This window comes from Coturnix japonica, chromosome 7 (genome assembly GCF_001577835.2).
Source record: "Coturnix japonica isolate 7356 chromosome 7, Coturnix japonica 2.1, whole genome shotgun sequence".
Taxonomy (NCBI): domain Eukaryota; kingdom Metazoa; phylum Chordata; class Aves; order Galliformes; family Phasianidae; genus Coturnix; species Coturnix japonica.
This window is the reverse complement of record NC_029522.1, coordinates 7,239,764-7,265,858: the sequence shown is the minus strand read 5'-3', so window position 1 is coordinate 7,265,858 and position 26,095 is coordinate 7,239,764. Positions and strand designations below refer to the sequence as shown.

The 26,095-nt window shown below is 43.5% G+C and overlaps 1 protein-coding gene across 8 annotated transcripts in view; it reads left to right on the top strand.

Moving 5' to 3' along the window:
- ERBB4 (erb-b2 receptor tyrosine kinase 4) overlaps positions 1-26,095 on the top strand; it is a 484,578-nt gene that overhangs the window by 248,571 nt on the left and 209,912 nt on the right. The window lies entirely within an intron of this gene.

Genomic DNA, 26,095 nt, shown 5'->3' with positions numbered 1-26,095 from the left:
GTACAGAAGAAAGAACAAAAGATGTTTGAAAATGTCTTGTGTATGATGAAAGGTGGCATGACGGGCTTATTGAAGGAGGGAGAAGGCATAAATAGTGCATGAGAGAATGATTGGCTCTGGAAGGTCTTGGGAATGAACAAAAGTTGCTTTTATTTGATGTGATAAGAAGGAAGCACAAAGTGTGGGGGTAAGAAAAAAGCGTAGTCAGAGTGATGAGTGAAGTGGAATTGGGAAGGAAAAATAAAGGTGAAGTGTGGTTGGTTTTATTTTGTTTTTGAGGGAAAGATGGTGTTGTCAGGATATGAGAAGAGCCTGGGCAGGAGCTCCAGTTGCAATGGTAGACTAAGAGGTCATGAGAGCAGAGGTGGTATGAGCAAGTTTGGTTTCGTGAGCTGAAGAGAGGTCAGAGATGAAGAACTCCAGGGCACTGGAGGAAGTGATGGAGCAATTGGCAGTGCTGGTTGCTGCAGCCCAAAGAGCGATGAGAGAGAGTGGCATCAAGAGGGTGGTGCAGAGCTTGTTCACTGGAGCAAGTGTTTGTGGAGTATCTGCACACAGCAACTCCTTGTCCAGCTGTGATCTGTGAGCTCAGTCTCCAGGTGTATCTCCAAATGTGACGTACCTCCTGTTGGGCTGTGAGTGTTTGGGGAGTGTTGCCCAGTCTCACTTGCTGTCTGAATCTGCTTTGTCAACAAGCCATTGTGTTCACTGGTGTCAGTGGGAGATAAATGCTGGCTTTTGTAGCACAGCCCCATTTCTGATGAGAGACACGGATCCCAGAAGGGAAAGCTCCAATAAATTCAGAGGGAAGCTGCAGCAGTTGAAGCTTATATTGTGTCTTTCCTGCTATCACATTTGTTGTGTTATCTGTAGAGATCTGTGAGTGAGGTGGTAAAACAGGGCTTTTTTAATTATACATCATCTAGCAAACTGATAAAGCAAACAAAGCAGGCAACCAAATAACACAGGCATGAACCACTTCAAAATAATGATATAGCAAGAACAATAGGGGTGTAATTCACAGCTCCCTAAGACATTTTTGCAGTTCAGAGGGAGCGTGATAACAAGCAGCTATTGACTCGTCTTCTATCATGTTTTTCACCTCTCTGCTGTGTGATTGGGAAGTGCATTACCTGCATCCTTGCCAGGGGTTTTTATGCTCTTAAAATCCTTAAAACCCTAGCAGGGTTAAAGATGAGAATGGCAGCCATGCAGGTGGTGAGCAGAAGGAGGGTGTTTGCTGATGTCCTTCATACATGAAAAACTTCATGTTTGTGTGGCCTGAGACTTGCAGGGTTGTTTTATTCTGTCTGTTCTGTGGAAGTGCTGAAGTGCACGTGGGTCTGTGGGAGCCAGGGAGTTAAACCCAGCTCAGCTGCTCTTGGCAGTGGAGGGAAGAAACCCAGGCAGGCCGCAAAGGCTTCCATAGATACTAAGTAAACATTTGGGCTGCAGGCCAAAAGTCATCTCCGCACCACCAGAATCACACTGTTAGAGATAAGAGATCTAAGCGGTATAAAGCCAACCCAGAACTTCTACTTGAGATACTCTGACTGCAGTACAGACATAACCTTTTAAAATGAGAACAAGACATTATGAAATCCTAATGTGCCTCAGAGTTCTGTAGCAATTCACATTTGATCTGCGCTTCAAGCCTGGGAAGAAAAGAAAGCTTTCACAAGCTTGTCTTTTGTCCTTTCAGCCTCAGGGTGAATGAGGTGCTGGAGTAATCAGCACCACAGCTAAATTTCTTCACCTTGGATTTTAGCATCTTCTGGGAAAAGGAAATATTCACATGCTGGAGAGATTTAATACAAGTGTTAATTGCAAATTCACGAAGGGCATATTTTAAAATGCCAGGTGCAGGGTTGTGTCCGGTTGTGTGTGTGAGGCATGTACTGCTTGTTGTTCTGAACACACACCACGCAGGATCGGTTTCAAGACAAAAGCTATGGCAGTTCAGGATCTGTAGGGGTAAGCTGTGCTGTTTGCCTTACTTCTTGCCATTTGCAAGAGCGAAGGTTGTCTCAGTGTTACTGCCTTTGAAGAACTTAAAATGTTCTGGTATTTAAAGGCTGGTATCATTAAGTTGTTAAAGTGTTGGAGTTGAATTTGATTCTGGTAAGCACTAGAGATGCTTAGGGAAACATCCAGAGCTTTCCTGAAGGCTGTGTAGGTTGGTGTAGAAGATTCAGGAGACTCAGTTCTGCCTGAAGTCCAAAACAAGAACCATGTCTGTTCCAGATGCACACACAGACATGATTGCTCAGAGTGAAGAAAACGATGGTAAGAGGTTTTCTGTTTTGTTACTTTTCTAAGTAGGCTTATCCATCAATCCTCTCAGTTTGCCATCATTGTTCTGCTTTATTGCTAATGTTGCAGTATTTCAGGTACAGCTTTCTAAAGCCAAGTTAGGGCGCTGCGAATTTAAAAACAGAGAACCAGCTAAGTCTAAGTGTTAGGATTTAGCCATCTAAATGTGTTTTAAAATAGTATGTCCTCTAGGAACACGAGTCTGGTTTGGAATGGGTGGGACACAGTCCTGGACTCCCAGATTCTTAGGCTATTCAGTAGAAGGGGGTAAACAATTTAAACTACGTGGTTTGAGAAAGTTGATTTTGGACAATTCTTACCACCGTAGGTGCTCAAGTTTTGTAATGGCCTGAGAATTTCAACTTTCTGTTGGGAAAAATATCCATTTCTAGCCACCACAAGCCTGGATTAAAAATGAAAAGCACGAATCCTGAATTCTCAGAAGGTCGAATGCAAGTACAAAAAATAGCATTGATTATTTTTAATGCCTCAGCATTTTTTTGTCATGACTTTCTGAGGGTTGACTGAGACCCTGGAATGCTGGGTATCCCATGTTCTTAAAAATAGCATATGTCTAGTAAGGGTAAGAACGCTAACGGACTTTCCAGGCCACCTTTTGTGTGCTTGCAGGCTGGTTTAATATAAGGACTGGTTCTTTACTTTTAGGAGGTCCAGGTAATTATTAGGACTTGCATAAGTCCTATCTATTTCTGTGAATGTTTAATCGCTGATGAAACCTTCTGTTGTTGGTCACGTTCCAGTCAATACTATTTATTTTATACAGGCCATGTGTGGGAATGGACTCATAAACAACCTCTTACTTTGGCAAAAACAGAGCGCTAATCACTTTTGTATTAGCACCGCTTAATCCTGAAAAAGTAAATGTTGTGGATTAAAAAGATGATAATGTGCTAATCCTTTCTGTGGTCACTGACCATTTTAAGCTTTTTCATCTCTCAACCCTGAAGGATAAATCCAGGCTCTTGATTATAAATTAGATAATGAAGTGTGTATGCACATCAAGCTCCAGACTTGTTATCAACAGATACGTTTTTCTCACTACTGCGGATAATTTTTGATCCACTTTACCTTCAACCTGGGATCTCCTTTCCTCCCTTCCCAAGACACTCCATAGTCTTCTGTCACCAGGACTCTTTCACTGCATGCTAATGAGGAGTTCATCTTTAAGAAGGACCTTCTGCAGCTCCTTGTTGGTAACAGTGGTTCAGAGAACTTTGTTCACAACCATATGAAATTCTTGTGGGGTGATGAGACTGATAGGACTTGGAGTGGTCTCAGTAATGTGACTTGTTCTATGGAATAGGTGGATGAAGTAACAAACAGCAAGGATTTACAAATGTGCTCTGACATGCACTGATGTCAAAGGAGAGGTCCCTCAGGCTTGGGTTCAGACCTTGGTGGGGTGGGCTGGTTCATTTGGCAATAGAGGTATCCTACACCAAAGCGAGAAGAGGGGGAGAATGTAGTGATACAGCTGAAGACTTGGTGGTGATACAAAGAGCTTTCAAACTTACTTTGTCCCTTTGCAAATAAACAATTAAAAAATCACAGCTAGAAAGCACTTCTGACTTAAGGAAATCATGCAGGTTGTAGAAGTTGGCTCTGTCTGTGCCAAGGTGAAGGCTAAAACCTTCAGATTAGTTTCTCCTGCCCATCTGCAATAAATATTTTTAAGGTTTGTGTGAAGCAAAGCCGCAGCGAGTGCCAGCCCCCTCTGTAGTTCTTAGCTACAAGATGAGTCGCTTTATAGAATGCTCAGCACGCTTGTTTTCATGGCTGCCAGTGGAAGAGGTGGTTTTTCCTTTGCAAAGTGAGTATTGTTCTCACAGATGGAAGCTCAGGAGCTGAGTAGTGTGAGGAACAAGCAGTTGATTAAAGATTAGAATAATGATGAATATCCTAAAGTGCAATGTACTTGGATAATTGATTAATTGATGCAGTCTAAGCTACTTGCAGAGCATTACATTCATTCTCCATTAAATCAATCTCTGTCTGCTGCCTTGGCAACTAAGAGCTGAAAGGCACGAATAATCCACTAAAGTCATCCAGATCAGTGGTTCTGGGACAGAGGGAGCTGGATTGTGTCCAAGATCCCAAACGTGTTGTTGTTACTTATGCCTATTGCTTGTGCTGGACCTCATGCCTGCATTTCAGCAGTATCATGGTATTGCAGGTGAAAAGTGTAGTTAGCAATGCTCTTATCGTCCCATAGCCTGCTTCTGCTTTTCACCCACCTTGTTTTTGCTTCCTTCTTAAAAACAAAACTGTGATCTCATGCAGAAAAGACCTATCATGGTGATGTTTTAATTAATGTGTTTGTCCAAAGGCTTGCTGTGAGAAACTGTGGTTTGGGGGTAGGAACTGTACATTCCTTAGCAACAAAGGAGTGACAAAAAGGACTCCTTTTTAAGGTCAAAATTGCATAGCAAGTGAAAGGTGCAGACTTGTTGCTCTGTGACAGTGAGTCTGTAGGGCAACACCATGTCTATATTGGGGGACAAATGAGATGGGGCAGGACTGACTTACTGAAGAGTCTGCTTTATGAGAAGTTTCTGTTTTATCATTTTAGTAACCGTTTTGCTGATTCTGAGAATGACGTTTTAGCTCTTTACAGGACCCACTGGAAGGCAAGAATACGAGGTCAGTGAACTGATGGAGGTCTGTAAAATGAATGGCACTTTTGACACTTTTTATGAGCTTTCTCTCAGGCTTTTCGAAGTCCCTGCTGTCTTCTGTTTTTCTGCTACTGTGCCATTTCTGCTACCATCTAGTGACTGACGTGGAGCCAAAGAAACAAAACTGCACTGCATGTGCAAGTATGGTGCTTGTTTAAAGGGTGTCGGATAGTTCCCAGCTGCTCAGATAACACTCTGATCTGTCAGATATCCTGGAGAGGTAGGAAAACCTCTCCTCTGGGAGTGCTTCTCTTCTGATCTCCTGACTGCTGTGAAGAGCTGCAGCTCTTTGCTCTGTGTGCCATCCTTTTCCTTGATGACTCTGTCCCAAACGGACATTTCGGGGATGAAATCTTATTTATCCTGCTTCCAGTTTGTTTAAAACAGCGATTGAATATTTTCAGAGAATTGAACAAACACAATCTGGAGGAAGGCGGACCTTACTGTTTGTATACAGGCCTTAGAACCTTCCCCAGAGTGAACAGCATCCTCTTCTTTTGTTTTTGTTATTTAGGCGTAGGAAGCCAAGTGCTGAAAAGGAGGCGCTGAGATACAGTGGTAGTTTCCCAGGCATTTGGTTTGTTGGTTTTTAAACCCTACCAACATACAGTTTGTGTGCATGAGAGTTGTGTGTTGGTACCCAAACACGGCCTGCTGGGTGGCTGGTTTTCAGTTACTGTTATAGAAATGGATCGTGTATGTGGCTTTTTATTTCTCAGACACACTAAAGCGCTGCCAAAACCCAGAGGTGCTCAGCAGCAGCTACTGTTAGCTTCCAAAAAATATGGTTTAATTTCCGACTATGAATATTCAGAGTTGAGAGCCTGTAACACTGTAATATGATAAACACTGCGGCTGGAGGCTGCAGCATCCACTTGCATAGGAACAGTTGATTATCGGCAAACATAATTTTGACAACCACTTTGAGGCAATGCTGCTCTATATCAAATATCAACAGAATTAGCATGTGTTTTTGCATTAATTACTGCAATGCACCGTGCTGTGTGACAGCCAGGGAATGCAGCAGGGAGGGCTGAGCTTTGCCAGTCACTTGCGATGTAGGATTCAGCTAATGCGTGTTTATTAGCTCTGAGGAGCAGCATTTAATGAGCTGCTAACCCCATGGTAGGCCTGCCTTCTAAGTGGGTAACAGGGCCTGCCAGACCACAAGTGATGGATAAGGGGGGAAGAGGACATGGCCGTGGGTCTCCGGTGTTGTTCATTGAGAGGCAAAGGTGGGTGACCCTGTGGTAAACCCTTAGAAATGGAAATGAAATGCGTATTGCACTGCCTTGCTCTTGGGCAATTACATTTAGGACACTTAACCAAGGGAATAGGAGAACAGTTTAAACATAACTTGTTTTTAAACACTGGGTTTTCGAGCACTCTTTGAAAACTTTCTGAAGGTACTGCACGTTAACAGAAATGAGCCATCGTGGGTGTTTCTGGGGGAGGATGCTTTTTGGTGGCAGAAGGGTAATTGAAAAGTAATAAATCAAGTAGCTCGGGCTTTTATTAAATGTAACTGGGGGAAAGAATACCCTTGACAGTAAGTTATTCCTCATCAGCATGGTCTAAAAGTGCTTAATAGTGCCGCTGCAAAGCATACATATCAGAATACGTGGTACAGCACCCAGGTTAAACTGCTCCTTTCTCAGTGCTGCCATTACTTGGATTTATTTTGGCAGCACGGCTGCAGGTGTTGTCTGGCAAACGAGTTTCTCTGCTCTCTAAATTGATCGTTGTATTGGTTTATTATTTTAATCCAGCCTTAAAGCTGCACTGAAAACTAAAACGGAGCCCATTGCACAGGCACGAGTGGTCACATCTTTTCTCTCTAGTTTCTTGAGGTGATTTTGTTTAACAGTCTCTGTTACTGTAGCACTGATTGGGAAAACAATTTCCTACCCTAAGTACAAGGAGAAATGTAATAATAAAAAAAAAGTCGGCAGACGGTGCTTATTTTCAGCTGTTTGGCTAAAAAATAGGCTTCATAAAACTTAGGTGAACGTGGAAATCACCTGAGCACGTTGCTGTGCAGATTTATGGCTCAATATGCTGTATATATGCTCATAGCCACTTGAGAGTGTAGTCCCAATTCACTTCACCTGCAGTGAGCACGTTGCAGGGGCTTGAGCTGAGGTGTGTGAGGCTGGAGCTGTGGGTGTGTGCACCCAGTATCTGTACAGCCTTTGGCAAGGTGCATCTCTGCACTGGGCTTTGTGTTTAGCCAGTAGAGCAATGTTAGCCTGTGCATTTTTAAAAGCAACTTTTGCTGTGAGGCTGCCAGGGCACAGCATATAATGACCACCTATTTGTAGGGGGGGGGAGGTATTTAATGACCATGGGACATTTCTTGTAAACTCATGTGGGCAGTGCAGGTGTTACATGTGGTGGGAGGGCGCTGATTCCTGAAGTTTTCCCAAAAATATGCAATGGGATACTAAGTGTATCTCAGTTCTCACAGCAGCAGTGAAGGTGTGATGAGTATTGCTCAGAGGGATTACAAAGTCACAAATGACTCAGAACTGGTTTAATCCAGCGCAGTCTGATGGGCAGCCCAATGCGTTTATACTGCTGGTATCTCAGAGTTGAGACCCCTCTTCCAAAGAGGGACAAACAAAGATTCCCCATGCAAGCAGCTGGCTGGGGTTACTGCCATGGGAGTTATTTCCTGCCTGTCTCCAGTGCTATTGCTGAGCACCACACTCTGTCCCAGAATAGCGCTGGAGTTGCACGGGAGAAATGAAGAAGTCCCTTGCTCACACTGCAGTGTCAGACACCTGTAGTAGCACTGTCTGCTGACGGCAGGAATGTGCCCTTCCCTTTTCTCTTCTGCCCTGAAGTACCAGCTCCTCCAGCAGGAGCAAGGCAGGGCGGTGCCTAGGTTGTATGCCAGTGTAGAAAATGGGCAGTAGTCAAAGTTTACCCCAGTATTTCAGTATCGTTGCTGATTGTTGAGTCCATGCTCATGAAGAGGAGCTTGCCATTACACCCACTCGCAGAACAAACAGAGCAGGCTGCTCGCTTGCTTCTGGCCTAGTGTCACAGATATGTTAGAAATGGAGACCTCGGAGTTTTTGAAACATGCAGTGATTGGAGGTATGAGTTTCTTCTGATACTGTCTGTATGACTATTAGTGCTTCTGTGCCTAGGTTAATAAAGCTGTGTCCTGCTGAATGCTTTCATATGTGCAAAGGCCTTTCTAGCTTTCATCTTTTCTTGTTCTCTTGCATCTATTATGGAAACCACTGTGGTATCCTCCCAGCAGCAGGTGCTGCTCTGTGTTCGTGGCAGGGCTGTGGGACCTGCAGCAGTGACACACAGATAAATCCTTTGCAAAGGGAAATCAGTTGACTCTTTCCATTGACTTTGGATGAGACCTTTCATCATTAAGCTATTACATTTTGAGTTTCATAAATTGTTTTACATTTCCCCTGAGAAAAGAATGATTCAAAAGAAGGAAGAAGAATGTCCTTATACAACATCACATCCTTCAGTGATTTGCTTGCTGAAAATTGTATGTTATTACCATGTGAATCAGGAAGGACGAACGTTTCCCCGAAAGAAAGGTTTGGGTATATGTGCCTGTGCACAGACATATGAAATGTGAAGGCTGTAATTAAAGATAAAGCAGATCCAGGAAAGATACTGAATCTCCCAAGTTTGACTGCCTGTGTCCCAGAGCTTTTAGTGCATGTGCTGCGCTGCAGCACAGTGCCTCCTATAGCTTTTAAACTCATGGTTCTTGGAGTCCTTCTAGCTTCTGATCATGGCAAGGAAAGGATTTATTTCAGACTTCCTGAGAAGGTATTTTAAGTAGTCCCTCAGCTTGCAGTCCCATTATATTTAATGTAAAGAGCAAGAAGTGCAGAGAAGGCTGCGTGCTGGCTTCAGATGCAGGCTCATGTTGCTCACCCAGCAAGCGGAGAGATTGGGTTTAGCTGTTTGGCCAACAGCAGCATGTGGGTCTGGCAGGAATTCCGGGAGCGTGGGGCTGGGCAATGCTTCCTTTTGGTTCCCAACCCTGTGGATGTCCTTGTGTGTGTGAGCACGCACAGTGTGCAGCCCACCGTGCTTGTGAGTGTGGTACTTGACACCAAGCTCGGAAGTAGGGCTGTGCTTCACCACCGTGACCGGTGTCACTTAGAGAAGCCTTTAAATTCTTGGGCGTAGAGTTGTGTAAGACTGTACAATCACTTGAATTCCAATAGAAGGGCTTATTTAGCAGGTGAAAGTGACCATGCTCTGCTTTGATGGTATCCCTTCCCACTCTAAGTGGTGCCGGCTCAGTGTGCGCAGCCCTTGGTCAGGGTGCTGCCTTTGCTGATGTATCCAGGCGAGTGCGAGGTACAGTGGGCTCCAAACACTTCTCCTACACTACCTTATATTTACATACATGTTGAGTGTGAATGGTGGACTGCTGTGATAAGCGTAGCTGCAGCCTTGTAATGAGCTGAAGATGTGGTTGTTGGCTCAGTGCTGGGCTTGTCGTTTGGGCACAGGCTCAGGGTTATGTGGGGTGAGAATCTCCTGCAGGAATCTCACATGGGTATGTTTCTGAGCCATTTATCCCTCTGTAAGATCCGCTAAATAATTGCCTTTTTGATCTAGGAGCAGCGCTTGGAAATTGCTACTGGCTAGGGAAAGGTTAAACCTTCCTCTGGGGCTATTTTTAAATGTGATAACAACTGTCCTTGCTGTTTGTAATCTGTTCAGAAATAGATACCTCTTAACAAGAGCTCTAAGCAAAGAGAAGGACCTTTTTCAGGAATTCCCACTCTTGAGTTTGGCACTTGCTTTCAGCCCAAGGACACTTGTGGCTGCTGTGCTCGGGATGGTGACCCTGGCCCTGTTAGAGCTGCAGATGCAGAGCAGCACCTAATGGAGCATGGGCTGAGCCGCAGGGACCACAGCACAGAGCTGTATGTGCATGAACCTGGCACTGCACTGAGGACAGGGGAGACGGCTCTCCAGGCCAGCTGGAGTGAGGCTGTATGCCTGCATTTATGTGCACTCCTCTGCGTGCATCTTGCAGGCTGAATTTCTGCCTGTATGCTATCGCTGGTGACACGTTGAGCTCAGACACTTATCAGGCCATCCGAGTGCAAACAGTAGTTCTGTACTTTGTTGACAGGTCCTGCACAGTTTAAACTGGCCGAACCACATGGATTGTGTGAGGGAGAGGGAAGCGTCTCCACACTGTAACGCTTCCCCAGGTTTCAGACCTATTTCAGAAGTGTTCATCCTAGTAGGTTACTGTCTTTGTCTATTCCAAAAGCAGTTTTGGAAGGGAGCTGTGCCATTGAGGAGCTGCCTAGAGATCAGCCTTGTGTTCCTTTTCCTTGTTGGTGTTCATTTCGTACTGCTTTTCTTTCCATTTTACAGGCTGGAAAATCCCATTGTGCTTTTGGAGAATAGGATCAGGATAGGTTAAGGTGCTCCTTGTCGCCTATTTCCTCTCTCCTTGCTAGTTTGCAGGGACAGAATTTCAGCCATGTCCTTTGCATAGTTCAAACTGGGGTGTTCACAGATGCTGCATGAAGGTAAGGGACCCTCCAGAGAACCTTAGACTCAGAGGTTCTCTCTCTACTGTACTAAGTCCAATATATGTTTGCTTTACTTGTGCAGGATGTTTAAGGTGCTGTTTTCCTCAAACATAGTAAGCTGGCAAGTTTGTGTTTTAAAATAGAATGGAAAGGATCTTGGTAAATGCAAGGCTGTCAGGTTCCACAGCCACAACTAGCATACGGGCATGAAGTACTTTTAGCAGGAATTGAAAATGTGTTTTTCTCTGCCAGGGACTGAAGATTATGGTTGGCTGTGATTTCTGAGTCTGATAGTTCTGAGCTGTGAAGGGAACAGTTCATTCTCAGCCAGCTCTGATATGTGAGAAACCTGGGATCTGGGTTTAGAATATCTCTGGCAGCTTCATGTGCAACGCCAAAGTTGCAACAGCTTGAGAGCAGCTCCACAGATAGAGCTGGACCTGCATTACATGGATCACGGTCCATGGCTGGCATAGCTGCTCTGCTCTTAGCAGGGAGTCAGGGATGTCACTTAGCAAAAACTGATCTTGGTCTATGTAAGAAGCAGATATACAATAGAAAATAGATGGTGAGTTTTAGGCAGTTTTTTGTTTGTTTTTTGGTTTTTTGGTGTTTTTTTTTTTGTTTTGTTTTTTTGTTTTTGCTTTAATTTTGTATGTCAGCGTTCATCTCAGAGTTTCTTAATGTGACAAATGGAAAGATTGACTTTTCAATTGACTGGACTTCAAAATGAAGTACTTTCTTTACTAATAAGGCATCTACGACTTATTATACCTCCGCATCGAGACTGTGTTTAAGAAAACCTGGTCTTAGTTTCACTCTTCTGTTGAGGGCAGAGATTGAAATCCCTGCTCCACAGGTGTTTGATGACGATACAAGTCACTGGCAGTATGATGAAAAAGTAAAGCAGAAGAGAAATGGAGAAGTAGTAGTTACAGTTCCAATCCTGTTAGTAGATGGCTATAAACTGGATATAATCTACTTTTCTCACACTTAGTGTTTTATAATTTAATTTAAAAAGGATTGTTTGGGGTGAGGGGAAGGGAGGAGAGCATCAGTATCTAAATGAGACACAATTTTACCACCCGTCTTGCCACTGTAGTGTGCTATTTCTCCATTATTTTTCCCATTCAGGGTATGTGTCTGTGCATAGAGACAATGTGGAGAGGTGAGATTGAACTGAAGTTTGAGAAGCAGCCCTCGCTCCATCCTGCCCTGCATGTGGGGAGAGAGGGATGGGTGGTTTTTCTGTCTTGCTTCCCTGCAGTTGCCCCTACTGTTTGTAGTCACACATATAGCAGGGAAAAAGGACACAGATGGGGGGGGTTCACAGGGTTTTCCTGCCTTGCACATTAGCAGACTTAGCCAATATGGTGTTGAGGGGGTTGTGTGAGTTTAAAAAGGGGATGTTGGTTGCCAGAATTTAGGCAGAAACAACATTCTTATTTGTACTGGCTGGAGAAACTGCTTCCAAATAACTCGGGGTAAATTGCTTTTGACAACCATACGTAATTCAATTTCCATTTATAATAATGAATAGACGCTGTGGAGGTGATCTGTTATCCCTCAGCTGGGATAGATGAAGTATTGATCCTTGGCTGAGGAAAAGTCCTCATTCTGGAGTGCTGCAGGCTCATTCAGTGGCTGTCTGATGGAAGGGCCAAGTGTTGCTCCCATTGGAAGATACGGTACATTCAGTTTACACGTGCAAGTTTTAACCAAGTATGAGGATTGTTGGAGATGAAAAATTGGCACCCTGAAGCTGCCGGCTGTTAGAGGGAGTTCGGTTGGATGTTCTACCCTGGCTGCAGCCAAAGAGCTGGAAAGGGAGAGAACTAAGTTGAGATGAAGAAATTAATGTTGTTAGGTCAGTATGCTGCACTATTGGTTTTTAATTAGGCCACGACAGTGAGTCTTTGCCTGTGTTGCACTTGCCAGGCATTCTAAGATCATCCGGAATATGCTAATGCCAGACTTTTAGTATCCTTTTAGGGATACATTTAGCATATTAAAAGCATATTTTGAGCATTAGCAAGTCATACTGTACTGATGGTTCATTCTCAGTCAGACCTGGAGTTTACTTAGGCCGTGGTGTGCTCTGTGTCCTGTATATTATTAATATGCATATTTTTTAAATTGAAAGCAGGTCACTGTTTTCCTTACTGATTAAGATTGGAAGCTTATTCCATTATGTTCATCTACATTAATGTGTTGCTCAGTAAAATCACCGTTCTTAACTGATTTATTCAGAACATATGAAAGCTTCTTACGTGCTCTGAGGTCTTTTCCATCAAGGCAGTAACAAAGTAGTTATAATACAGTGCGTTTATCATTGAACCACTGTTAATTACAAATTGGACTTCATAGAAATCAAGGCCGAGGGGAATGGTCCCTGGCCACTGGTTGTGGAGACAACCATTCAGCGTTACAGCAGGCTGGGAAATACCTTTCATTCCCCTTCCATTGCTAAAGGCAGGTAGAAGTTTCCTCTCCTCTCTGAGTGAGTGGCATAGAATCATAGAACTACCGAGTTGGTTGAGTTGGAGGGATGTTGGAGACCATCTAGTCCAACTCCCCTGCAGTGAGCAAGGACTTCTCCAGCTAGAACAGGTGCTCATAGTCTAGGCAAGCATTCCCTTAGGGCTCTATGATCCCATCTGTGATCCCGTGATCCATTGCATAGTGTTAGCACATTTCCTAACACACCTGCTTCTGGAAGAGTACCTATCTTGGAGGGGGCTGCAAGAGAAAGAGCAGGTACAAGCTTTTGTTGTTTACTTACTTCAGATGAAATAAACAAGTGGTGAATTTAGTTTCCTTTGTTTTTTTCAAGTGGAGGTAGGAAATCAATGGGAAGAGGTGCAGAAAAAGAAATTTCTCCTGTTAGAGGAATAACTGGCAATGCATGCCACCCTAGTGTGGTACTTGCAGTGCATGATGATAATCACTGAACCTTGAGCACTTATGCTTCTAGCGCCTGTACTGTGGCTCTTCATCTCTCTCACACTGTGGGACCCGAATGATCAGCTGCCATTTGTTCTCTGTTGGAAATGCTTCGGGCCTTTCTCTTGGAGAATGTGTTGAACCTGGTTCCTTCCCTCCCTGCTTCTGCAATGTTCGTGAGATATTGTGCTGCGGGGTTGCTCACACACCTTGGCTTGTTCACTCCTGTAAAGGAGTGTTTCAAGAGCCAGCTCAGAGCAGGACACAGGGAACTCCAGGCATTTTAGAGAATTAAGTGATTTCAAAATTAACATAGCAATCTGCATAAATTACTGTGTAATCGCTCCAATATTTTTTCAGGCTCTCTGAGGTAATGTTTTTAAGGCATGTTGCATAGTAAAATTGGGATGAAACAAATTAACATTCGTGTGGGATTTTCTAAATGCTTCTTGTGTCAGTGTCACACTGGCAGGATTTAGCTTCACTGAAGTCACAGCTGAAAATCTCACTGTGTCCCCACTATAAACCCCACCTCTATAGGATGGGGATGCTCAGCTGTTGCAGGACTTCACCTAGCAGGTGGTTACCTAACATCCTTTCAAGTCAGGGGGAAGAACTGCTGGCATCGTAAAGGTCAAAGATAAAGTAAGTACATTCCATGATGTTTTGCTCTCCTGACTCCAAAAGAAGCCTGTATTTCTCTCTCTAGTGTAGATACAAGCACTTGCACAGTGATTGCGATGGAGAAAAGAAAGGGACTTCTTGCTGTGTCTGTACCTTTCAGGCACGGCAGTTCCCGTGTGAACATAATGGAGGCTGCAGGAGTGTGAGGTTTTTTCCTTTGCCATGACCCCTCAGCAACTTTGTACCATATTGAGTCCTTCTCAGCAATCATCTGGCTTTGCAATCATGGTCATATGGGTTAGTCCCTTAAGTACCAGTGTTACAAAAATAATTATTGTATCTTTAGCTTCTTATGGCAGTGAATTTGCTGGAAATGGAGGATTTTCTTTCTGGTCCCAGCGAGTCTTGCAGGGTATGAACAGAGACTAGCAATGTGTTTGCTTCTAGGACCAGGTCTGTCAATTCCTGTGTTATTTGCAGACTTTATTTCAAATGCTGGAGGTCTTGAAGTACCACGTGAATGTGATTTTCAAGGATCATCATGTTTTGAAGCCTGAAAAGAATATTTGATTATGTAGTTATATTTCCTGAATAAGCAGTCCAGTAAGTGTCCAGAGATGGGTGTGTACTGGAAATTGTCTGCATTTCCTTGTTGTGTCCAGGATATTTTTTACCTTATTCCATCCACCTGTAGTTTGATTTGCTCACCAAAAATAGGCACAGAGCTCCAAGGTCCCGCTGGGGCCAAGCTGAGCACCTCATTAGCTGTTATGGCCAAAGCCCTCAGTGGAGAACTTGTGTTTGGCTCCTGTGTGAGGACTTGGTTACGGTGACTGAGAGCCTGGCTTCCTGCAGCCAGCCACCTTTGTGCTTGGAGCCCGGCTTCTTCATGCTCTGACACCTTTGACTCTACTGGAGTTATTTAGTGAGCAATGTGATAGGTTTTAAAGTGTGTTAAACCAGTGGTTGTCCAGGGGCACTGTGTGGCTGTGTGGTCACTGTGCTATTTTGGGCTGAGCACGAATTTAACTAAACATTGTCAGAAGAACAAAGAATTACTTAGTGGTGCGTCTTTTTGCACTTCTTGGTGTCACTTCTGTAGTTTCCTTGCTCTCTTCTTTATTATCCTTTTTTTCTAACTCAAATAATGCTTTTTGAGAGACGCAAAACAAGTTCCTGTATGCAAATCTGTTTCAGTACTGATTCTGCTTTGCATCAGAAGAGTTATTGAAGATAATCAAAGTCATGCTAAATACTGGAGAAGATTACAACAATTATTTCTTTATTTCATCTGTCAGTCTCTTGTTGTTGCTTGTTTTAACTGCCTCTATTTAAGTCGCTACTATTTCAAACTGAGTTCACCATTCTGTCACTAAAGCTCCAGCTTTTTTAGTGAAGCATCAAAGAATCAGCTATTGACTTACTTTCCGTCTTGGCAGAAGAAGTGCTTACCTTTCAGCTTTCTCTGTGTATAACAAATGTACTTCATTTTTCCTTTGCTAAGCTTAAATAGAATACCTCTTGGTAGGGACAACTGTGTGCTGAATTTGTTCCAAGCTGAAACAGGGAACGCTTCCAACAGGAGAGAAAGGATAAGAGAAATCCATATATGTTTATGTACTTCCCTTTTCATTTCCTTTCTCCTTTTCTGTTGCTCTTTCTTTTTCCTCCTTCTTCCTTTTGAGAAACAGAATTAAGGCAGGCATGAGTTAATCTCAGTTATGTTTATTTCTGATTCAGCAGAACTTTCTATAAAACCAAATTCTAACACACCCAGGTGTGTGCACAAAACTTGTAATGCTTATGTATGCCTAAAACCAGTCCTGTTTAAATAGAGAAGGAATTGGAGTAGAAGTCTGAAATACATTTTTCTTGCCTGTTTTCTCACAAAAGGAGTAAGCATTAGAATCATAGAATCACCAGGGTTGGAAAAGACCTCTGAGACCATCCAGTTGTGTGATTCTTCTCTGGACACACTCCAGGACCCTCCATGCCTTTCTTGTATTGAAGTGCCCAATGCTGAGCACAGTACTTGAGGTGCGGCCTCATCAGGGCTGAGTACAGAGGGACAGTCTGTTCTCTGATGATCCATCTCTGATGGAGCTCAAAAAGCAAAAGATGAAAATACTCATAGAAAAGACATAGAAATAATACAAAGTAATTTGTTTGAGATAACATTTTGTTTATCGCTGAAGAATGGAGCAGTGCTGGGGAGGAAACCTGTGAAAATCTTCTGAAGTGAATGGGAACTTTTAAAAGTGTTTCCAAATGTACTGGACTGGCTTTCATGAAGCGGTGGTTCTTACATTCTGCAGACAAAAGCCTGCGTGAAGGAGCAGATACAATAGGCAGCATTCACTAGAATGTAGTAGGAGCGATTCAGTAGGCATGCAGTGGCATGTAGTACTGCTGCTTCTTGCTTACGTTATTAAAGAAGCAGTAATGGCCCTTTTTATCTGTGCTGTAGTTCTTTGTGGAGCTCTTGCTGACTTTCTGGTCAGTTGCCGTGTCATTTCTGTCAGGAGGACTCAGAAGTGTTGCTTGCTGTGTTGTAGTCAGGTTATTTATAAATCTGATACCAGCTACCGGCAGAATTTATATTCTAATCTTAGGGGAAATAGGGTTTAGGTCATTGATCAGTTGCATCTTTCTCTTTGTCCCTGAAAGAATTGCTGCTTGGTGCTGCACTGAGCTGACGAGAAGGTTTGTGTATGGGTGTTGTGGAAACACAGTCAGCATTTTGGGCCTGGGAAGTTTTGCTCAGCTCCTCCCAATGAACCCCCATGAATTTACCGGTGCATTCCCATTCTTCTTCCAAACAAAACAGGGGAAGTGGGGCACTGCTGAAGGCAGCATAAGATGTCATTGCTATCAAAGCTTCAGTTTATATAATTATTCAAATTAAAACCAGTACTTGAGAAGGTTTAACACCAAGGTAATTAAGGTTGTTTTGTAGTTTGGTCACTCTGCCTGCTATCTTGCTGATATGGGTGGTATTTTATTAATGATCTCTCAAGGGGAAACTACTGTAGCTGGGAAATTAATGAAATATTAATAACAACCAAAGCGATGCGCGTGGTTTTGCTTTGGAAAAACCTGACCTGAATTGGTACTTCACTTACAGAGCTCCACAAGCAGAGAAGTCAGGGCAGAGCCCATGTGCCCCACATTGCCAGAAGCGTGCCACACACAGGGCCCTGGGGAGGAACTGCTTGGGCTTAGTGAGTATGAATCCATAGGTAACTCAGGGTCAGCTGTGGGCAGTGGAGCACGATGTGCAAACCTGCTGAGCCGAAAATGGACCTGAAAGAGCATACCCAGCAAGAATAAACCTATGTGAACAAAATCTCCTCGGAGGTTTGGGGAAAAGGAGAATAGGGAGAGAACTGTACACAGGATTTGAAGAGCTGTAACGGCTAGAGAAATCCATTTTGGTCCTGAGAGGAAGCAGGTCCACGAGTTGAGAAACTTCTCCTTGAAGCACATCGCTTAGTTTTTAGGGAGTTCTTTCTGGGAACTCAAGCAATCGTACAGTCAGGCAAATATTCACTTATAGTTCTGTTCCCCTTGCCCTTATGTTTTTGGGCTCTGTGTTTTTCATCTGCATTTTTAGTGTTTTCCACCTTTTGAAAATTCATGGAAGCTGTTATGCATAGAAGTATTATAGCTGAGGGTGCCCTAGGCTGCAGTTACAGCCTGGGATCAGTTACAGCTGTAAGATTTGGAAGGTACAAGATTAGTTTTTGCAGGGCCTGGATGTGGTCTATTGCTACAGAGGATCTGCCTCCCAGTGCTGTGCAGGAGAACAGTGTCACTTTAATCACGGTGCTTCTTTGACCTTGGACTCACTTTAGGTGAAAACAGTGTCTTGGAGTTCAATTGCCCTGGTCATGGTAAATACACTGAAGTTTCCCAGAGGCTTCAGTCGGCTTGAGACAAGCCATATAATACAGTAACAGTTCCAGTAGCCTAAACGGGGTTCCTGAAAGCTCTCAGTTAATTTTTTTCTAAGCCTCTGGCAAAGCAGAGAAGTTTGGAGTCATTCAGCCTTATTAGCTCTGTGAGCTCCACGTATGTAAAACACGTGCTGTTTAAAAATAACAGCGTTCAGAGGATGGCCCAGATTTTTGAAGAATAACGAGTCATTTCCAATTCCTCTGAACCCTTCTCCTCTTTAAATGAGGATGCAGCATTTTCTTAGTTTAGAAGCTTTTTGATCATTTAGGAAATTAACATTGCAGAGGTTCTGAAGAGATGTATTCATCAAGGAAAGCAATTCAGATAACAAAAAGGTGCGGCTGTTAGCTGTCATTGCCTTTACAAGGTAAAATAGACCCTGCAAGCTCATCAGCCCTCTCTAGCTGCTGACTCTCAGGTACTGCTTCCCACCCTCTTCTCCCTGCCCTCCCCTTCCCAGCAGCTGTGTGACTTAATACCACCACAAAGATGCCCTCTTACCGTATGGTGGTATGCAATAGGACAGGTGACAGTGTTTGTTACAGAGCCATCTTGGGTTCCCTCGTGGCACAATGAGGCTTCTTGCTGTGAATATACTTGTATGGACAGCAGCCTGGGGAGGTCAGACAATGAATATGCACGTTAGGGAGAGTTTTCCTGTGCTGATCTATATGTATAGGAAGAACATGAAAGGAGTTGTTTCTTGGAAGATCTGGTCTCAGACTTTATTTCTGACTTGGTTAGGTTCTCTACTGTAGTCATGCTGTTTCTCTGTTAGGTAAAATGGTGGTACTCTTGCTTTTGCTATTTTTTTCCTTGTGTCTGCTTAAGTCTAGGGACAAAGTTTGTCTTTGCTTTGGGGTTGAAGTCTTATGTGGCTGTGAAACCAGGAATTACCACAAGGATGAGTTGTTGGGTTTTACCCAATTTGGAATGTGAAGTCACAAGACAAAGGGCGTTTCAGCAACAAGTACATTTGTGCAGGTCTTAGCACATGCACCTATTAGCGTAGTCAGTGATTGAAGCTGCTGCAAAGCAAGTCAGTGCCAATACTACCTCTTTATGTATCTTACACCCAAGTGCGCACATCAGTGTTATTGACTGCTGCTGATGTGGAAATGTTCTTTCAAACTAGGCATTCATAATTAAACTGAGATCAAATAGCCAGCCTTCACACCAGTGCTAATGATGTGGAATATCTTCCTTTTCTTGTATTATTTTTTCATGTTTGTGTGCGCGCGTGTGTACTTTTGCAGCAAGCTGGAAATGATATTTTTAGTCAAGAGGACTAATTAATAATTCATTCATGAATAATGATGAAAGTGGCTGATTAAAATGTATGTCTAGCTTCAAAAGGAATAATCTTTAGAAGTTATAAGTGTTTATAAAGTCCATCTCGCCCCCCTTCCTCCCTCCCTTTTCTCTTCCCAGCCTCTGTGCAACAGCTGTTGTTATTGCCATTCATAGGTATCAGGTAGTGTTGTTTGGGAGTGTGACGCTCAGTGATGAAGGAGGTGGGCAGCCCCCGCTGGCTGAGCTTTGTGAGTGACAGCGCAGCAGTCAGAAGTGGCTCTATGTGGATGTGCGCCCAGAGCTCCCTCAACTAAAGGGCTTGGCTGGAGGCTTCCTAAAGATGGCAGAGCTGTCCTGCTCTTGTGGTCAGGTACCCTGGCACAACCCTGGGAGGAAAAACTGAAGAGAAGATCCAGGTCTTTTGTGAATGGAGCAAGTGTAAAAGCACCTGCAAGGGTAGGTCTGTCATACTGTGCTTTCTCAGGAAGCATTAGCTTGTTATGACAAAATGGAAAACGTAATAAAACAACAGTAATAACAAGTTAAATTCTGAGCCTGTAGGATCAGCTTGGCTCGATGGCACTTTCTAGGGGTCAGCTCTTACCATCTCCAGTGCTGTATGACCATCACCTTTTTCCTTTTAGCTTAGCCCTTTTCCAGGCCTCAACATTCCTGCAGCATTTTATAGTTGACATGTTCAGCGACACTCACTGTTACCCTTTCCCCTTTAAATGATTATTCTTTTATTTCATCTGATGATGATGTGGTGACAGTACATGAAATTAGAGTGAATTCCACAGATCAGGTCCTTTTTGCTGCCCCCAGCTTACAGGCTGTGATTGGAGCTGAGGCAAAAAAAGTTCCTTCACGTTTTTAGGCAAAAGAGCACTTGCGTGTTAGTTTGCTTGATCGTCTTCCATTGTATCATGTCTTTCTGAACTAGAAGTCCTTATTTTTGTTAGGGTGTATATGCTTATTACTCATTGTGGAACAAAGTCACATTACATGCACTGTTGGAAATGTTCAACTCCTAATAAGTCATTTGTGTTTGCATTGTGAACTTAACTGACCTGAAAAATTGTAGGTTAAAATGGAGGGGAAGTGGGGTGGGGGGAACAATAGAAAGAAGAGAGATTCAGGAGTGCATTTAGAACTGAAAAATCTTAATTTTCCAGCCCATCTGAAACTGGAAAGGCACTGAATGTGTAGGACTAGGTATTCATCCAGGGCAAATTGACACAGTTCGCTGATCATAGGGGAGCTGTGCAAATGTGTATGTGCTGAGGATGCAGCAAAGGAAGGACGAGAGAGCTGTTCATCTCTCGACAGCTGGGCCAGGTTCTCCCAGGTCAGCAATGAGCTGCTCAGTCTCTGTGCTGGTGCCTTTGTCCCAAGGGCCTGTACAGCCTGACATTGCTTCTAGCTCATGTTGTAAGCTGGCTGCTGACGTGGGTCACAAATTACTGTTGCTCTTGTTTATTAATTGGCATTTATTTTACATACTAAAAACAATGCTAGTGGCGAGAGAGCAGGAAGCAGGTGGTGCGGTACAATGGCAGAGTTGTTAACAAACTCCCAGGCCCACAAACATTTAGATGCACAAAATCCGCTAGCCTCATTTGGAAACAAACACGTTTCTCTGTTCTTTTACTAACATATGGCCCAGAGGTGAAGCTCCAGGATGTAATCTTGCATGCAGCAGTTCCATGTCCCTTGAAATTCAATTGCAGTACTCCCCGTCACTGCTGGAGGATCAAATGCTACTCCAGCATTCCTGCACTTGGATCCTGCGATACATGACATTTCTCACGTGCTTTACTCTGTGTTTGTGATTTGAGAGGCTGGCTGGTATTTGAAAGTACTGTATGGTCCCAGGGAGCGTGGAATATTAAAAAAGCTTATGGAAGATCTTGGATACAACAGAAAATTTATGCTGACCTGTGGGGTTTTGGTAGTTAGTGTAGAGAGGTTTTCTTTGAAGGAGTGGCCTTTTCCTTGTGGTGCTGCCATTCTCAGGTGGCTGTCATAGCGCAGAGGCAGGGCCAAGTCTTTGTCTCTAAACAGAGGTGACAGGGTCCAAAAACTGATTTAGAGTGACTTAACTGCTGGGATTCTGAACCTTCCAGTTCTGGAACAAACCCTTAACTCTTGAGAACACCTTATTCGAAGCAGTAGGCTAATGTTTGGCATCCATGTTAATTTGCTTTTTCTCCTCCTATCTTAATCGCTTTCATTCTTTCCTTCCAGTTACTAGGCCTGGCTTCAATCCTCAGCAGCCTCCTGCTCCTGAAGCCCTCTTAACCATTTTTCTGTAAGCACAGGAATGCACTGGGTTCTAAAACAGGTTTGCATTGGCTTTAGCACCTCCTGCCCTGTCAGGTAGTCATATAAACTTTCATTTTCATCTCTTTTCTTGGTGTCTCTAACAAAGTAGTCTTGGTTGCTGTTACAGTCCAGTGGTCAGGTGCGGTTTTGAAACCTGTCAGTCCATCTGCTTTCATAGTTAAACCTGTAGTCTGCAATATATTGCATTTTCTCTTGCCTTGAGAAAGAAAGCTTTTGGGGCCGTACTGAAAGAAAGCATACTACTGTCTTGCAGCGTTTAAAATAGAACTGAAACATACCTCAAATTAGCTTTTGTGTTTCTTCTTCAATCACAGTCATATTTTTCTGTCATTACCTTGGATCAGTTTTCTCATCCTTCTCAACATTGCCACTTGCTGATTACCCAGCTTTGCTTCTATTGAAGCTCATATGACTACTGAACTTGCTTTCTGTTCAGTGGTGATCCTTAGGCAGCTATAATGTGGGAAGTACTGCTGTTGCTTGGCAATAGTTCAGTTGTTAATATTCAATAGTGACTCGTCATGCCAAGTTTATATCATCCTGAACAACCACAGCTTTAGTAGGGTCCAAAGCACCAGAGGTTTCTTTAGAGAAAATAAAAATTTATGGTATTTACTGTCAGTAAACTTTAATTGTATCAGCAAGGGGGCAGAAAAAGCAGAAAATTGCAGACTAAGGCTGTGAGAAGCTTACAGAAGAGAAAGGCTGGTTAATTATTTATCTGAGAAGGGTAGGATGATGCGGAATCCACAGATAACAATAATTGGGGTGACTCATTCTGAGTTTGCTTTTTTGACGCTTAAGAAGAGCTGTCTTTTGTTGTTGTTGTTAATGGGGAATTTAACACCAATAAATTGCTTCCCTTAATTTAATGTAGAAGAAAATGAAAAACAATGAGCTCAGCTCTTGCTCTCCAGGAGAACACCGGGTTAATGCCTCCAGTCGAGGTTGAGAGGGCTTCATTCTGAACTTGCTTGGGTCACAAGGATATTGGGGCATCCTCCAGCGGTCTCGGTAAGACCTGTGGCTGGCTACTGTGAGGCAGTCAGCAACAGGGCAGGTGGTGATTTGGGTAGCTGAAGAAAAGAGCGTGATGTTTGTCAAGCCAGGGGGGGAGCTGGGAAGAGACCTGATGCTTTTGTCTGCAATAAATCCCCCAGCCTTTGATTTTTATCACCACGCAAGGCCTCTTTTGAGAAGTCTGTGACATACAGCAACAGTTGGTGGTTCCACGTTTGTGGGAATGGGAATCCAAACTGCTTTTTGACAGATCCTTAGGAGGGCTGCCAGAAGCCTTCTGGCATATGCTAGCAACCAGCTTATGATTCTGCACAAATACACAAACTCTGACAGAGGTTAAATGTACCACATTGTCAACTGTATTCTGTTTTATCATATGACAAGAGGTGTTGTGATGAATTAGTAGCTCACTTAAGAACAGTTTGAAAACACTACCAACTTGACAGATGGCAAAAAGATAGCTCAGCAATGTTGTATTATTCTTCCTGTGTTTTAATTTTTCTCACCTTTACTCGTTCCATATTGAAAACACAAGGAGCTGACTAACACTTGTTTTTTTTTTGTAGTGAGTTTATCAAGTACAGAGCTTTTCAGGTAGGCGGTTCTTACCTTCATTGCCATACTAGAAATCACAATGTTGTTTTTCCAAAACAATACAGAAAACAGTCCCAGGCTCTGTCTGGGATCTCTCATCTACTTCTACAAGTGCTGTTCTTCATACCGGAGGCAGGAAAGGAGAACAGAATCCAGCCTCCACAGTCACCAGTTCCAAGCAAAGTCTCATTCTTTGTCCTCTCAATCGCAGATAAAAGAAAAAAAAAAAACAAAAAAACAAAAAGAACAGCAGGGGTAAAACAGTAATTCCTGTGGTAAGGTGTTTGCATCCCACAGCGTGTGTGTTACAGCAGGGGAGGGGATGTTGAAGAGTATATTTCAGGGAAGTGGTGTTTGCTCTTATTTGCTCCCTGCCCACTGTGTGGCTGGTATCATGCCTTGCAGCTCGTTGGCGTACCTCTTGCTGCACTTATTTAGCGGATGTGGTTTTCTCAGACCCAACAGGTCCACGCCAACTGCTTCTGAACTCTCTGTTCGTGGGTGTGAGCCAGTGGAGACTTCTGGCAGTTTCCCATTCCCGAAGCTAATGGTTTCCGTAAGCCATGTCACTGTGCCTATCACACTGCATTCTGAGATCTGTCACTCATCTTTCTCTTGCTCTTTGCACTTACCTTTGGTTTTGCCAAAGCAAATGTTTTCCTTTCTCCCATCTGTGTTGGCTTTTGCTCTCTTTGCCCTTACTTAGTTCATTGTCCACCATATGAGGCAATGTTGGTAGTCCGCTCCATGTAAAAAAATAAATCCTAAAAAGGGGGGAAAAAAAAGCATCTTTTGGCACTTTTTGTCATGCAGACTTATTCCTCAAGACAAACTGAGTTTATCCAGTAAGGAAAAAGATAACTTCATTTTACGCTGTGACTCACAGGCTGTTGCAGTATGATGGAACAAGCAGTTTTCAGATACGGTAAAATCATCAGTGCAGAAAACCAAGATTGTTAAATGTTCCAGAAGAGATAGCTTCTCCAAGCCCTGACCTGCAGACTAGTAAATAACCAGTCCTTCTGTGACCAGGGATTGTTCTATTGAAGAAATGACTACAGCACCCTGTGTTGCCCTGAAGGAACGCAGGGTCACAGAGGTGTCACCAGCCCCTGTGCTGGGGCCTGTGAGCGCCTGAGCTCTGATTAAGATATTCTGCATAATTCAAACTGCAGCTGCTAGCCAAGAGACCAAAGCAAATGAAAGCTGCGGCTCAGGTGAGAGCTTACCAAGCTGCAGAGCTGGTGTCTCAGAGGCATCGCAGCACGCAAAGCCCCTTGGCCTTGGCCCTCAGCGTCTCAAGTGCAATGAGTTGAAGCGTGGTTGGGTGTACAGAGGTCTGCAGTGGAAGGCTGGGTGAGGAGTGCCAGCAGGAAGAGTAGCTCCCTTCTCTTTACGTCCTGGCCTACGGCAGTTATGTGCTTTTTGGAGTAGATCGGCCTCTTCTTTTTCTGCTCAGTGTTTTGGCTAGAGAGAGTTAATCAGACTTGACTCCTCTGGAGGGGATCTGCTTACGCTGCTGACTGCAGGGTAGCTGAAGTTATGTTCGCAGTCTTTCACAGGTCAGTATGAGTTTGCTTTGCTCATGCCTACAGCTGACTTCAAGCTGTCTCTCTTCAGCAACACCATGCTGAGCTGCATGTCAGAATATATTAGCCCAGGTCTGGCCCTGCACTGCTTTTAGGAGACTTGGAACAGGAGTAATGCTGGTTCATCTCTATCAGAGTAGTACCTACTCAGAAAGGTGCTGAAACTAACTCTAAATGGACCAGCTGAGCTGCCGAGCATAGCCAAGCTGTTGCAGAGCAGTAAATTATCCCGTCAGAAATTACTGTGTGCACAACAGCTTGCCTGTGCACAGTGTCCTGAGCTATTCCTTCACCCTGCCCCGGGGAGGCACGGGTGGACCACACAATCTTTGATGGTTTGAGAAGCCGCATTCTATCTGTGCAGGAATTGGGCCCTTTTGCAACACACAGGAGCTGATTTTACTCTGTTATTAATGATAAACAACATTACAACACGGCAACAAATTGATATTTTTTTTTAATCATTTCATCTTTTTCTTTTATTATCGAATGGGATAATTCTGTCTCTTAACCTTTAAAGCTATGGTACTAATTTGCTTTATTGCTTAAAAATGAACATGAATTTCCTTGAGGCTCACTCAGAAATTACTTGCTTTGTTATCAGAGGCTCCACAATTCAATGAAGACATCTGTATGTTGTTTTTTTTTTTTTAACCCAAGGCTGTTCTGAGAGAAGAATATTGGGATGAGTATAAAGACCAGCCACTGAAGTAGTTCAGAAAATACAGCAGCCCTGGTGACACGCTATGTATGGTTACAACTGGCACTCGCACCATCCCAAGCTGGCCATTCTTAACAGAGATGGTGTGTGTTGGGCTAGACTATACATCCAGACCTGTATGTAGTCTGATGGAGGCTGAAGGCTTGCATTTTGCTTTATAAGCTTTAGTTCTCTCTTCATGTAATGTTATGTTTTGTACTGTAAGCTGAGTTGTCATGGACCCAAGAAAGTGACCCAGAGGGAGGTTTGCAATTGATGTACTGCGGTAACTATTCAATTTAGTGATCAACCAAGTAGACAGACTGTTGCTCTCTATAAAAGTCCTATTCACTGTTTTTTTCACAACACAGATGAGAAGGAATTATACCGCAAACATGAAGCAGGGGATAATGAATACTTTTGTATACCACTCATTGATTTGTGAACTAACTGCTGCAATAGTTACTGCGT